General features: G+C 43.5%; 1 long non-coding RNA gene across 1 annotated transcript; it reads left to right on the forward strand.

The window, feature by feature from the left end:
• The first annotated feature begins 7,615 nt into the window (after positions 1-7,615).
• Positions 7,616-8,861, forward strand: LOC120587213 (uncharacterized). Its single transcript, XR_005648893.1, has 2 exons — positions 7,616-8,000; positions 8,146-8,861. It is a non-coding gene; the product is annotated as an uncharacterized LOC120587213 (long non-coding RNA).
• Positions 8,862-14,013: the final 5,152 nt, after the last annotated feature.

Raw genomic sequence — 14,013 nt, forward strand, 5'->3', positions numbered from 1 at the left:
TGGGTTAGGAGGTGAAGAGAAAAGAAGGGGTAGCCCGGTAAATAACAGAGGTTGCCCAGCTGTTGTCTTTGTTGTTTGGTTTGGTTTGGTTGTTGTTGGTTTGGGGTTTTTTTGAACGGGGGGACCCGCGTGAGCATGAGGTGCCTACAGGTTTTGTAACCTAATTATTGAACTCCTTGGGAGAAACCTATTTGAATGTGTGTCTTGGCAAACATCAGATGTAGGTGGTGAGGTCGCACATGGGCCAAGGTGTGGAGGAATGGGTCCGTCTGGAGGGCGGATTTGCACTTTGTTGTGAGCAACTGTGCGAGGGTCTGCTGCTGGGAAGGGAGATTCTCCCTTCCGCAACGCCTTCCGCGTTCCCCGCCGTCGGCTGTTTTTGTCGTTGGAACTGGTTTGGATCTGGGACTAGCCGCCCCCATTCGCCCCCACCCCCACCTCGGCCGCCTCAGGCTTTTCTTCCCTCTCTGGCCCCTTCCGCGGCGGTGCTCGAGGTTCTCTAGGTGTTTCTATGACTACATTGTGTGTGTGGGAGGGTCAGATGTGGGGGTTGCCCGCGAGAGGGCCGTTCCTGGGCGATCATTTATCAATGTCACCCACATAATGATTCTCTCTGCAGCCTCCTATTGATGAGGATAATTACATTAGCTCAGAGTGACTGATCAATGAAAAACCACCACACAAAAACTTCTTTACTCCTCTATAATACCAAAAACCGATACAGAAATAACAGAAAGCCTGATTTTTCTTTCCCTTCCCTATCCACCAATGGATTCCGCCACCCCCTTCACCCCCTCTCTCCCCACCCCACCCCCAAAAAAAGGACGGGGGAGTAAAGTAAGAAAATAGACCCAGGTTTGTTTCGTTTCAAGGAGGATGCAATTTTGCCCGCGAATGCATTTTCTTAAATGTGTTGGCTTCATTCCTCCTTTGGTAAAGAATATCAACGGATTTGCTAATGTGAGTTGCCTTTAGACTGGTCTGTGGTTTTCCTTTTTTTTTTTTTTTTTTTTTTTCCTCCCCTTTGGGCATTTTTTTTTTTTTTGCTTCCAAAAAAGGGGACAATTCTTTTACAAAGAACTGGAAAAGGAAATTACTCTAGGCCCTCTTTTTTCTTAAAGCGTTTGTCTAAGTCGGGTTATCTTTTGTCTTTATCACTTCATAAAGTAGCGCAATTAAAGATGTGATGTTGCATGGGTATAAAGGGTGGATCCATAATACCGCGGCATAATACGCTATATTCTCGCCTGAAAGTTCGTAGTTAAATTACGATTTCGCTTTTTCTAGACTTCAAAATCAATATTTTCTCAATTAAAGAGAATTTTAATGCTTTACTTGCGAGTTGTTAAAGGCGCTGTAAATTTTATTGTCCTGCGCCTTGGCTTCGGAGTAGGTGCAGGAGGACCGGTTGGTTCTCGTGGTCCTTTTCCTCTCCCAGGAACACCCAGTGTGTCAGATCAAATGCCAGCAACAAAGGTAAGGAGAGTTCCTAGAGGGACGGGGCAAAGGGTGGGGAGCCCACCAGGGAGCCCTCCAATGCCAGAGGCCATTGTCTTGTATATTTTCACTTCTCTGTGTCCCGCCTCCTGAAAGTGACAGAAGTGTCCATTTTACTCTAATAGTTCTCAGAGAGGGGCACGTTCCACTCCCATCTGCTCTGTGACCGTCAGCGAAGAAGCTGCATTTGGGCACCCTTGTAGACTTTCCCCAGGGCTCCCCCTTATCTCTTTCCTTTCTTATTTCTCCGAAATTTAACTCCTAACTGGTTCTTTCACAAATTCTGCCATATTTTACATGTGCTCTGGCCTCTACGTCAGAACCCATTCCCCACACTCAAGAGCACTCACTGTTTACAGATGTTTTCTCCTTCCACACGTCCCACCTAGTAAAAGTTCCCGCAGAGAATTAACTGTGGTGTGTTAATAGCCCAGGTCTGCTACTGCTCTCTCCTACAAAGTTGAAATCTGGTAAGGTGGAGAATGGCATTGAACTAACCAACACTGGGGAGCTGCTTCAGGCCCACAGAAGCCCAAAGACTTGGGAAATCCAGGCCCAGGAGCTTGGTGGGAAGCAGGGTAGTGACATTTTCAGAATGTAAGACAGGAGGATAAGAAAATGAGACTAGAATGGATCCCAATAAAGCACGATAGGGCGAGGCAGAAAAATGAGCCTTTGGGACCTCTTTGTAATTTAAAAAGAAATAATAATGAAGGGGAATTGAATATCTAAGACTTATTATTATGATTATTATTCGTATCCAATATCTGTTTAAGAACAAGTTCTCAGAGATGCTAAGAAGGGCCTGAGTCTCCAAATGGAACTGCACACTCACAAAGTTCCTTTGCAGTTCCCACTTCAGTTAATTTGCTGGGAATGAGAAGACTAGGGAAAGGGCTATGTGTGTGGTGTACCAAGGGCTTAAGTAAGAGTATGATGGAAAGGGGCACCTAGCTATAATGAGGCTGCTATTTTAATCTGAATAAAGAAGGAGGGAAGAGAGAAAAAGCCACACAACACCACAATGCACTTTAAAGTAATTCTCACCTACCTGCCTTTCTTTTTCACTTTAGCCACACTATAAAATATTATACGTAGGTGGGAGAAATTACTAGTTCATCATCTTTTGTCTGTAGACCCACCAGATTGATCCCCTTTCCCTTAGATTCCTGACATGTAAGCTTAGACCATGGCCTTTTTATCAAGTGAGTGGGGCTTTGTTAATGTATTTGTACTTTTCTGCTTTCAGTCTAAGTTTCTCCCTTCGGAGGAAGGAGGGGTGCAAGAAAAGAGGGGGAGGGGAGCAGAACACAAAGACTAGTTCTCACCAAGCAGGTTTCAAAATAGGAACTTAATGGGAAGAAAAGAAATGAAAGAATGAAAAAAAAAATAAAGGGGGGGTGAGAATTGTTTATCACAACAGGTTTACTTGTCTGGAAGAGAGGTGATTCTGTGAATATTTGTCTCTTTGAGGATTTTGTTTTCTTCATATTGAAACATTTTCAAATTTTAGCAGACAAAACCTCAATATAAATATGACATGGGCCACTGGCAAAAACAGAACTTAAACTCTGCTAAGAGAGGAGAGGGTGAGGGGAGGGGAGGGGAGAGAGCCCTTTCTGATTAATAACTAGCAGGGTAATGTTGAGGGCTTTTTCTGCCCGATTGCCTTTTTGAATTAGAGCCGATTTCTTCACACTTCAATAGTGCCTGTCTCCTTTAAAATGACTGGCAGATTTGTTTCTCTTTTTTCTCTCCCTGAGACTTAATGATGTAAATTTTCTAATTAGTTAAATCATATTGCTTAAAGGCCTAATATTTACCGTGTAAGAAATGATCATCCTGATTTGGACCTCTTGAAATATTCTGAGAAATAACACTTGGCTTTTAGGTTGAGGGATGAGAGAGGAGGAGGCTCTATTACGGGAAGCAGTTTAGAGGAAAGAAGGCGCGGACCCGGGCAACATGTTAAATTAATAGTTGAAGTTGAGCCGGGCTCACACCCCAAGTCCGCTTTTATTTTTCAATCAGCGAAGATTTAATTGGCAGCCCTCAGGCCTAGAGATCTGATATTTTCTCATTAGTTTCCCATCACTAATCTTGAGTGTTAGATTGGCTTAAAGGTTGTCAACATTTGACCAATTTTATTTAAGGGGAAAAAAAATCACTGCGTTATGGCTCCGGGATGTGAGATCTGCAAATAAATCCTGCTTGGATCAGCGGAACTAACAGGCGAAAAAAATGTTGACTATTCATCGTCACATTTAATAAGTTGTATTAATGTATATTTCAAGGCTAGGGAGAGATATTATACATGTGCTACATAGATGCAGATGAAAACAGGTTTATGGGGAGGGGGTGTATTATAAGCCGGGTGGGTAGGTAAAGTGAGACATAGGTACGTTTCGAACGGAGGGTAAATAACCCAAGTGGAATAGCTGTTGAGGGTTTGGGAGCTACAGTTCCCCCTCCCTTTCCTTTTGCAGCTGCGTGAAACTGCAAAGCCTGTCTTGCAGCTCTGAGCGGCTCGGCTGTCTCCTCCAGAGATAACGTCAGAGCGCCCCCTGCTGGTCAGCGGAGCGGAACGCTGCGGGTCAGCCCCCCGCGAAGCAAGTCGTGTGTTTTGGTTTTTTTTTCCGACGCCCCCCGCCCCCCTTCACGTACTCTTTCCTCTGCGCCCACCTCTGTTCTGCAGCACAACCCCGCATTATGGGACTAGCTTGTCAAGGCGGAACATTTAAATGAGTAAAAGATAAAAAATAATAATAAAATCCGAAGGAACCCCTCCCCACTTTCACTTGGCCTTCGGGGAATAAACTATCGAATGACTAGGAAAGGGACACACTTTCTTTTTCTAATTCTCTTTATTCTTTGGAGTTTTGCTATGGTTTGTTTGTTTCTGCCGAACCCAAGATCCCAAGTCCAAGGAAATGTTTTTAATACACGTAGATTTTTTTAAAAATGAATTTCTGATGAGTTAAGAGGCCAATACAAAATAATATATTGCAGCCTCACAAAATCAAACTCCTAGGGAACTCGCACTACTTTAGTTAAATCCCAAGGAATCGCCTTTGGAATTCAGACAGTTCCTGTCCGGAATGACCCCTTTCCTGCACCGCAGAGAAACACCGGCCCCTGACCGATTTTGTTTTTTGTTTTTGTTTTAATGGAGAACGTGTTTAAAAGTTGTCACCGTCCTACCTTTCTATACACACACACACACACACACACACACACACACACACAGCACACACCCACTTAATGAACATATCAATATCTTTCCCCGCCAGAGTATTCCTGTTCTTTCTTCGCCTGTACTTCTCAATTTTGCTGGAAACGGAAAGGCTAGCTGAAGTGCAAAATAAACCGCCAATGTCTTTGACACTGATCTCACTCTGGTGCTTCACGTCAAATGCAAGGTGTGGGACGGGTACCATTTGAGGGTTTGGGTTGGTTTTCAACTGTTTCAGTGCTTAGAGGCGTTTTCTCGGCTTCCCAATGACTCTTCACAGGATTCGTGACCACTCTAACGCGAGGGCGCCCAGGTAACGAGAGCCGCGGCCAGCCCCGGCTGGCGGACCCGCGGACTCCACCGCCAGCCTCCACACTGGGGGAAGGCGCTGCCAGGGCAGCCCTGACTCGGAAAAGTCTTCTGACTCCAGCTAGACCCCAAGCAAAGAGTGCAAATCTGCAATGCGGAACGACTTTAGTTAGTGGGGAGTTTGGGGCTTTGCTTTTTAAAGTACCGGATTGTGGGATTTTGTGAAAACAGCTCCCAGAAATGAGGCGCGGGGGAAGGAACACCGGGCGGGAAGGACAGCAGGGAAAGGTGGGTCTCTTGACATTCATTTCTTGCCGGAGTAATAGCACCTTCTGGTCAAATAAAAATCCATTCTTTTCCCTCGCTTCTCCCTAGAACCATCCCCACCCCCACCGCGCGTCATGCCTTCTCCAACCCTCCGCTTTGGGGACACTTCGGACCCGGACTGGAGCCCCGGGACTTCAGGGAACAGCGCTCCTAGGGCAAGGCAGAGGCAGCCTGAGTCTTCACGCCAGTGAAGTGATGCCTCAGTCGGGTTGTGTCTGCAGAATTGCTGCGGCTATTGTGTCAACTGAGGTAAAGTTAAATACTTATACTCCGAGTTGTTCTCATTTGGGGGGTCTGTTTTGAAGAAGTTCAGTGCGTTCAAACTTACTTTAAACATAAATCCTGGTCTGGGGGAAGCAGAATCTGCCGCCTGCCACTGGAGTTTTTTGAAAGGTTCTTCATTAAGCTCAGAAGTGGAGGGGAAATTATCTGCAAACAATATTGGTGCATTTAAATATGTATACATATATGTGTGTATATGTAAGACACCTATTTCGTGTATCTATGTCTATCTACCTATAATAAAGAAAAGGAAGCACACGACTCCTGTTGCAACTGAGTCCAAATAAAAATATTTACAATAAGATACATACTCTCGCAGATGAAGAAAATACGAAAATCTCATTGCATTTGTCTCAGTTCGACTTAATGAAATTTGGAGACGTTGACAGGCTGGTCAATGTTCTAAGTAAATTAATGCAAAAGTCCTTAGGAAGAGACCGAAAACACCTCTTGCCATTAATCTTAAAGCACTTGAAGAGTATGATTAAAAGAATGGGATCACTAAGCATTATCATTTCAAATAGCTGTTAACTGTCTCCACCCCTTTATTGTGGCAACAAAATAAACTCTCCATTAGGAATGGTGTTTCTTCCTTTTTTTTATCTTTGTTTTTGTTTTGCTTTAAGGGCAAAGAAGGAAAAATAGAAGCAAAGAAAACCATCTCAAAAGTCTTATCTTTGCTGCTGTTAAAAGGCTGCTGTTCATTTCTGATTTCCTCCTCTTTCACGACAAAGGAAAAAGGAATCGAATAATGTGTCTACGTTTGAAGAGAAGAAAACACTACCACAGGGAAGGTGCATTTGTTTTATTTTCTTTTTACCTGAAAAAAAAAAATTTAATACACACCAATTTAGTGAGTTGAAAGCTGTGAACATGTAAAAGATGTTCACTTGTCCATGTCTATTTGCTGACTTTTGCCACTTGAATTTGGTAGGCTTTTGTTTCAAATAGAAATTATGGAAAGTGAATTAGACACTTGCCAAGGAACAATATTACACTTTGAAGCAGACTCCACCTAATTGTGTATTTGAGTGCTGGCTCTGTGTGTGTGTGTGTGATGCGTGTGTGTGTGTGTGTGTGCACGTGCACTATTTGCCCCTAATAAACCTCAAAGCCCTAATTAGACATAGAGAGAGTGGGGGTGAGAACCCTATTACTGGGCATTCTGACAAAAATGGAAGCAGTGCCCCTCTGCTCTTAGAACCATAGGAAAGGATACCCCCCAAAAGAGCAAAAGACTGTTTTCCTTTAGAGCTATGAGTTGGGGAGACCTTTCAGAGAAATACACAGCAATTAATATTCGAGAAAACAGAATACTGAAACGAAGGGCGGTGGCTAACAAAAAAACTAAACCATGTTAAAAATTAGTTTCAAACCCTGCAAATTTCCAGATGCCACAGAAAATCAATGCAAACGCGCGCCCTCCTAACTGAGAAGACAGCTCTCCTGCTGGGTGATGTTTCCTTCCAGTCGCAAGTGGTGTTGGAGCTCCCAGGTCCACTGGAGCGGTGGGAGCTGTTACCCTGAGGCTATCAGGAGAGGAGGTGGAGGTGTCGCCCCCCACTCCCACCCCCGGCCCGCTTCCCACCTGTTCCCTCCTCTCCCAGCTGGGACGCGGGCGAAGCAGGGCCGACGCGTCCGGAATCAGGGGACCGCGAGCTGAGGCTCCTACCAAACCTTGGAAGAAACCCGAATAGGCCCCCGGAGGCCAAAGGGATGGAGATTTTGGGTCCAAGGGACACGAAACAGCCTGCTCGGTCCCAGCGCCAGACTCCCGTGCCTGGGTGGACAGAAGACTCATAGGCCACATTGATTCCGGAGCGACTGTGAAATGCAGTGGAGGGGGACAGTGCACCCCCCACCCTGCGCGAGTGTGTGTGTGTGTGTGTGTGTGTATGCGTGCGCGCGCGCACGTGTGTGAAACACGTGCACTTGGAGCGGGCCGCAGACATCAGCTGGGGAAGTTCACCCGCGTGGCTTCCCGGGCCCTGAACCCACACTTTGTCTTGTTCTCCCCGCCCTCCACCGTCCTAAGATACCCCAACAGCTCTTCCAATCCTGGCCACGACTGCACAGGTGTGGTGCCTTTAACTGGGAAGTGCCCGAGAAAAGCTCCCCCGGCGGAAAGGCGGCAGGGTTGGGAGGGGGTAAGGGATTGAGAAGAAAGATGGTACTTATAGAGCTCAGACATCCCTATCTTCGAGTAATTGTCATCCCACTCAATCTTTTCACCCTGACGCACGGTGTCTAAAAAAGCAGAGATTGATTCGCGGGAAAATCGGGCTTACGAAAACGTCGGGTTTTGACGCTTGAGGGCTCTTGAGACCTGAGCAGGCTTTGCTTAGATTCAAAGGTATGATTTTAATTTTCTTAATGAAGGCGCGCTCTAGAGCTCAGCTGGTAATGGCTGTGCTGAGTTTAATAGACTTCTGTCGAACAGAAAAAGACGGATAACTATCGGTTATAAGTAATCTGCTCTAATGCAATTATTTTCCCAGGTTCGAATGTCATTGTGCAGAGAGGGCAGGAGTGAATTAGGGCCCCGGGGACCACGGACGCGGGGCAAGGAGACTGCCTGAAATACGAGCCGAACCTGTTTTGTGAGACGCTCTTGGGTTTAGGGGTCGGGGTCGAAGGCTTCAAAGCCCTTGGTCTGCACGTGTGAAAACTCTGTCTCTCTGTCTCCGCCCCCCACCTTCTCTCGTTCTCGCCCTCTCTTTTTCTCCTTCCCTCCCTTCCCCGCTTTCCTTTTCTCCCTCTCTTCCTCTTTTCATTTCTCATTTTCTCTCTAGCTCCCTCTTCCTCTTTCTCTCCATCTCTCCCAGACTTAATGTGAATTTCCTTTCCCTTTCTTTGTGTATTGCAGGCAAATCCATTCAGTCCAAAGTATTTCCCCAAAACACGCTCACACAAAAGTAGGCTCTTGGAATGTGTTAACTCATTCACCTTTTGAAATACAATAAAACTGGGATGTTTAAGATATTGATGATGCTGCATACACACACATAGTCAATATATCAGGAGGATTATTGCATCTAAATACAGAGCCAATCAAGGTCATTTGTCCAAAAGTAGCCCCTTTTTAGATCTAACACAAATTATCATTCCTGGTAGTTTTTATTTGAAATGATCCAAGCTTGTCTTAGCTCTTCACTTTGCCTGGTAAACACAATCTCAGGCAAACGTGATCAAAAATAAAATAAAATAAAAATTATAACGTGATTCATAATTTCCCTTTTGACAACAAACAAGCCAGACTGTTGGAAGGAAAACCTTGCGCTATCACCTAGACGAAAGATTTGAAGGCAAGCAGGCCCTAAGACCACAGAGGTGAGCCCTGTACAGCTGAACCAGGCACCGTGGAGCCCAGCTCTCCCGTCTGAACCTCTGCCCAAGGCCATTCCAGTCTCACTTTCTCTGCTAGCCTCTCTCTCCAAGTCCTGGGGAACAAAGAAAGTTCTTGGAACTGGCCCGCGAAAAGGGTTAAGTGAACCCGAAGCTATAGGTTTCGGTTCCAGACCTGGATGGGGAGGGAGGGTAGCTGGGTCTGGTGCATCTCTTAACTCAGGATCCACAGACTAACTCAGCCCATAATCCCTTAGTCTGTAGATCCCCTCTCCTTCCCCCTGCTACCCTCCTCCTCCTCCCCACCACCCTCTCTCTCTCACCTCTCTGTTACACACACTTTCCGTGACCTAGGCTCTCGTGCACGCAAACATCCGCAAAGCTCTGTAATCACTATCTTCTCGTCCCTGACCCAATCCTACCCAGTGCCCCCTGCCATGGCTCACTTTTCAAATAAACAAATAAGAAACAAACAAATGCCATGCCATATCAAACCAAAAGGGAAAAAAGGCAGGAAGAACATAAAAACAAAAACCCATTGGCAAAACTCCTTAAGTCCCCCTGGCAGAGGAAGAGCACGCTGGTGTCCTGATGCAGGAACTTGGGGTCTGGAGGGCAGGGAGGCCTCTTGCTGCTGTGGCCTGCTGCAGACGCCCCTCTTAAAGAGTGGGGGTTGGGTGACAGGGGGTGCTTTCCTCCTTCCTCTAACCTCAATGCTCTCCCCTGGCTGTTGGGAAGGGAATTAAGAAGAGATCCAGTCTTTAGACCCCAGTGACTCCCAGGACCTGGAGAAGCTGCACGAGGCAGGCACCTCCCAGGTGCTGTGATTTAACCGTCTGAAGCCCCACGTCCAGGAACAAGAAGGTCTGCGACCAGAAGAGTCCTGCTCAAACTTAAGTGCTCAGCCTCCAGAGCCCTTTAAAGACAGAGAAGGCCCCTAGGCAGTGCTCAGGCCCAGTCTGCTCCTGCCTCTGCTGGGAAGGTGTGGTCAGGGCCACTGCTGACTTAGTGACTTGAGGTGGCACCAGGGAGGGAAGATCAGCCTTTCAGTTCAGGAACAGATTTGGAACAGAAGAAGTGACTGTTAGAGTCCCCTCCCCGCAATAATTCCCACATGGATAAAGTCCCTCTGTCATCCCTAAATCTCTCTGTCACCCCTTCAGCACCTTTCCTGCAGGAAAACTGCTGTGTTGTGCTGTTTTGGTGGCTTAGGAGAGCAACAGCAAAGACTCAGAAAGCCCCCACAGCAGATCTAGCTCTGCTTTTGAAAAGTAGGTGGGAAAGGAGTGGAAAGAGATTCTACTACCCAACAGTTAGTTTTCCAAGATCCTCCTCAGCCAAGCGAGATTAAGAAAGGCTTGATAGAGAGGAAGAAAAAGCCATGTACCCTGATAGTCCCCAGGAAGATACAACTCCTAATCCAGCTGAGAACTCCTTGCAGAGACGCTTTGGACTCTCAGCCTGTGCCACTTGTCCAGGTGTGCCACTCTGTAGTCTCTCCCAGTCCATTCTCACCCTTGAAGCAACTGACATATAAAGAATCAAAAGAGTCAGGTTTGCTTCTCTTTCATTTATTCTCCTATTTTAAAAGTCAGTAGAAAAAAACTTTTTTTTTTGTAGTAAATCAAATGTGTAATTATAGCTTATAGACTTAAGGCATAAAAAATTATCTTTTATTCAGTTGTACTTAGATGTCTTAAAAGGACTGCCTTGAACATGGCATGCTTTTATAGAACAAAACACTTAAATACAGGCTTTAAAGATAAAGAACACTAAGAATGCCTAATGTCCCCTTCCACTGCCTTCACATAAATGAGGGAGAGCAGAGAGAGAGTCCTAAGAATATCTCAGGTGACAAGAGCTCCTAAAACAAACTAACCCATACACAAAAGTCACACATTATTGCACCTTTAAAGTAAGTTCTCCTAAAAAAAAGTTAGAGGCAAATACCTCTAACTTTTTTTTTGATTGCAAAGTTAAGATTTTTCTGCTTATTTATTTATCCAGGTCTCTTAATTTTAATACAGATTAAATAATCTACTAAGAAGGGATGATAGTTCTCTTTATGACAGTGCAAAAGCAGTTGTTTATATTTTGAAGCTTATCCATTGGCCTTAGGACTTTTGAATGTTCAAGCAAAGTGTAAATAGAATAAGGTCACAGGTGATTGACAAGTTCAAGTTGCTCAGCTCAATTATCAAAATTTTATTTCTAAATTATGTTCAATTTTATTTTCCTGCTTTGCTATAAATGACCTTAGGAAATCCAGTGGGAGTGGACAATTTACACCATGTCCACAATTTATTTGTAAAGTCATTTTGTGGTTTACAATTAGATTTAGAAACAGCTATCATGCTAATTCAAAGGCAGTCACTTTTAAGACACAATAATCACTAAATTTTCACAATTTTCTAAAATATCTTGAATCCTAAACTGCAGGCAGAACCTGCAGACTGTTTAGAATCTAATTCTCCGGATATTGGCATGCTACATTCAATGTCTATCTATCCAAATAATGGAGTGCAATTCGAAAATATACACCTTACAACTCGCTTTCTACGTAATATCACAAAGTTCTTCTAATGCATTATTTAATAGATAACCAAGCTCTTTAGCTCAAGGCTCATGCTGCCACATCTGGAAATGCTTCCCTCCCCCCTCCCCCCCACCCTACCACCGCCGCCAAGTCAGCCACCAGTGAGAGAACCGGCTGAAGCCTCCCCTTCCACCATTATATGATAGCATCAGCTTTTAATCAGCGAGAGGAACTCCTATTTAAATTTACAGGATGACTCTTTATTTCATTTATCTTCTCTTTTGGAGGAAAGTGAAACAAGAGCACCACCCTTATTAATTATAAGATTGATGGGGTGAAAAAAGCCAAATGAATTTGGCTTGCAAATTATTAGCAGGGGTATGAATATTTATGACAGTGCCAGGAACTGCAGTCATGAACCCTAGGTATCGAGCTTGGGAGACAGTCAGACCAATGCATTCAGGGAGGGTTCAGTCTCCCCAAATCTGACATGACATAAATGGAAACTTCTAAATTAGATCCAGGGTGGGCTCTCATCAAATCAATACTCCGCCTTTTCTTTTGGCTAACCTTGCTGAACATGAACTTACTTGTAGTGGCCTCTATCACAAACTTTAAAAATCCTTTCAGGCAAAAACAGATACCTATAAGTTTTGTGAAGAAAATCTATGTTTGTGCTTTTCCCACTTGACATTCCTTTATGTTTTAAATCAAATTCATCATACACTTAAAAAAAATTAAAGTTATTTGTATTCGGCGTAAAAATATTGGAAACCTAAAATATCCTGGGTATAAAAAGGATTTAAATAGACACAATCTAAGCTAGATAGAGATAGAAATGAGAGGGGAAAACAAAATAGCAATGTAAGAGAGATGAGAGGACGATTTTTTTTTTAAATCTCTTTGCTCGTTTTCCTTTTTCTGCAGCATACTTACTGATGCTTTAGTCTCAAAGTAAGAAAACTGAAATGAAAGGTGGAGGAAGAAAGGGTGGAAGAAGAAAGGGTCAAGGTAGAAAGAGAAAGGGTACAAACATGTATTTAATGATTCAGTAAAAGACAAACTTTACCCTCCTCTTTTCCTCCTCTTGATTATACATTTAAGAGTTTTGTAGTGCTTTGGAAAAAAGGCTACGAATTTGAGACTTAATGAGTTCAACTACTGCGTCACCACTGGTTTCTTTTCTGTAAAAGAATCATTGAGTGGGGGCTGACCCAATCCTGTGAAAATAGTTCACTCTGACGTCAGAGCCAGTTTAGCACATACATTTTGAAAAGGAAGACAAGTTGTTTTCAAAACACAAATGCTAAGCATTCTAAAAAGCATAAGCAATTTAAAAAATGCTCCTCAAATTTTCTGAAAAACTGACTACTCACACACACACACTCACACACACACTCTCACACACATACACATACATATGTGTGTGAGTGTGTGTGTGAGTGTGTGTGTGTGTGTATATATATATATGTATATACATGTATATATAGTCACAATTGGATATTTGTGCTAAATTGATGCTTTATTTGTATCCTGTCTCGATTTGTCTATTCTCTGTAAGGATATAATTTTTTTTAAAGAAGCAATACCACTGACAACAATTTACTTAAATTCAGAAACCTTGAAATTGATGCATCTCCTATCAATCACACTTGGTAGATACAGTAAAACACATTCAACATTTGTATATCAATAGTGGCACACACACAAATCTGTTTTGTTCAATTTAAATGCTCTTCAACATGTCATTTCAGATTTTTCTGGAACATATTATGGGTTAGTCATCCTGTTTCAGCTGATTTTTAAATCCTTAACCTAATGAAAATTCAAAATAGAATATTTACTTGTCACGGATTCCAGAGCTAAAAGATGAGCTTTTGGGATAATTTGACCAACTCCTCTTATCCTTCTGACAAAGAATTGGGGGTCTAAAGATGGCAACTGACTAGTCTAACTCATAAAACTAATTAGCTCTAGTTTCTGACAAGATCTCAAGGCTCTTTAGCTCAGTTTTTCTTATCATATGGTGCTTCCTCATCTCCAGCCCTTTATATTAGAGTAGTATTTATAATACTACATGCAGACTTTTCTACTAATATTTTTCTTCCTGGTGCACTGACAATGAAATTCTTATTAGATAATGATAAGATATTGACCGGTCTGTTTGCCAATATGAAGATTCGTTGTTGACCTGTGATGTCTGTATTGATTAGGCAAAAATGAGATCTCTCCTCTACCTGAAGGATAAATAGACTTCAGTACCGGCAGAAAAAACAAACTTTGTATTAATAGAAATCCTAACCTTCTCTATTTATTGGTTACACGTCAGCTCAGTCAATCAAGCTAGAAATAGATATAAATAGGAATAACTGAGAGCAATGCCTCAAAATCTCCAAAAATGTTCACTAGGGATATCTACACTGATATGAGAATTCCTGACTTCAGCACTAGTAGCTTGCTTCTAGGTAACCTTCCCATCTGGCTC

The sequence above is a fragment of the Pteropus medius genome, unplaced genomic scaffold (assembly GCF_902729225.1).
Source record: "Pteropus medius unplaced genomic scaffold, Ma_sr-lr_union100, whole genome shotgun sequence".
In the NCBI taxonomy this organism is placed as follows: domain Eukaryota; kingdom Metazoa; phylum Chordata; class Mammalia; order Chiroptera; family Pteropodidae; genus Pteropus; species Pteropus medius.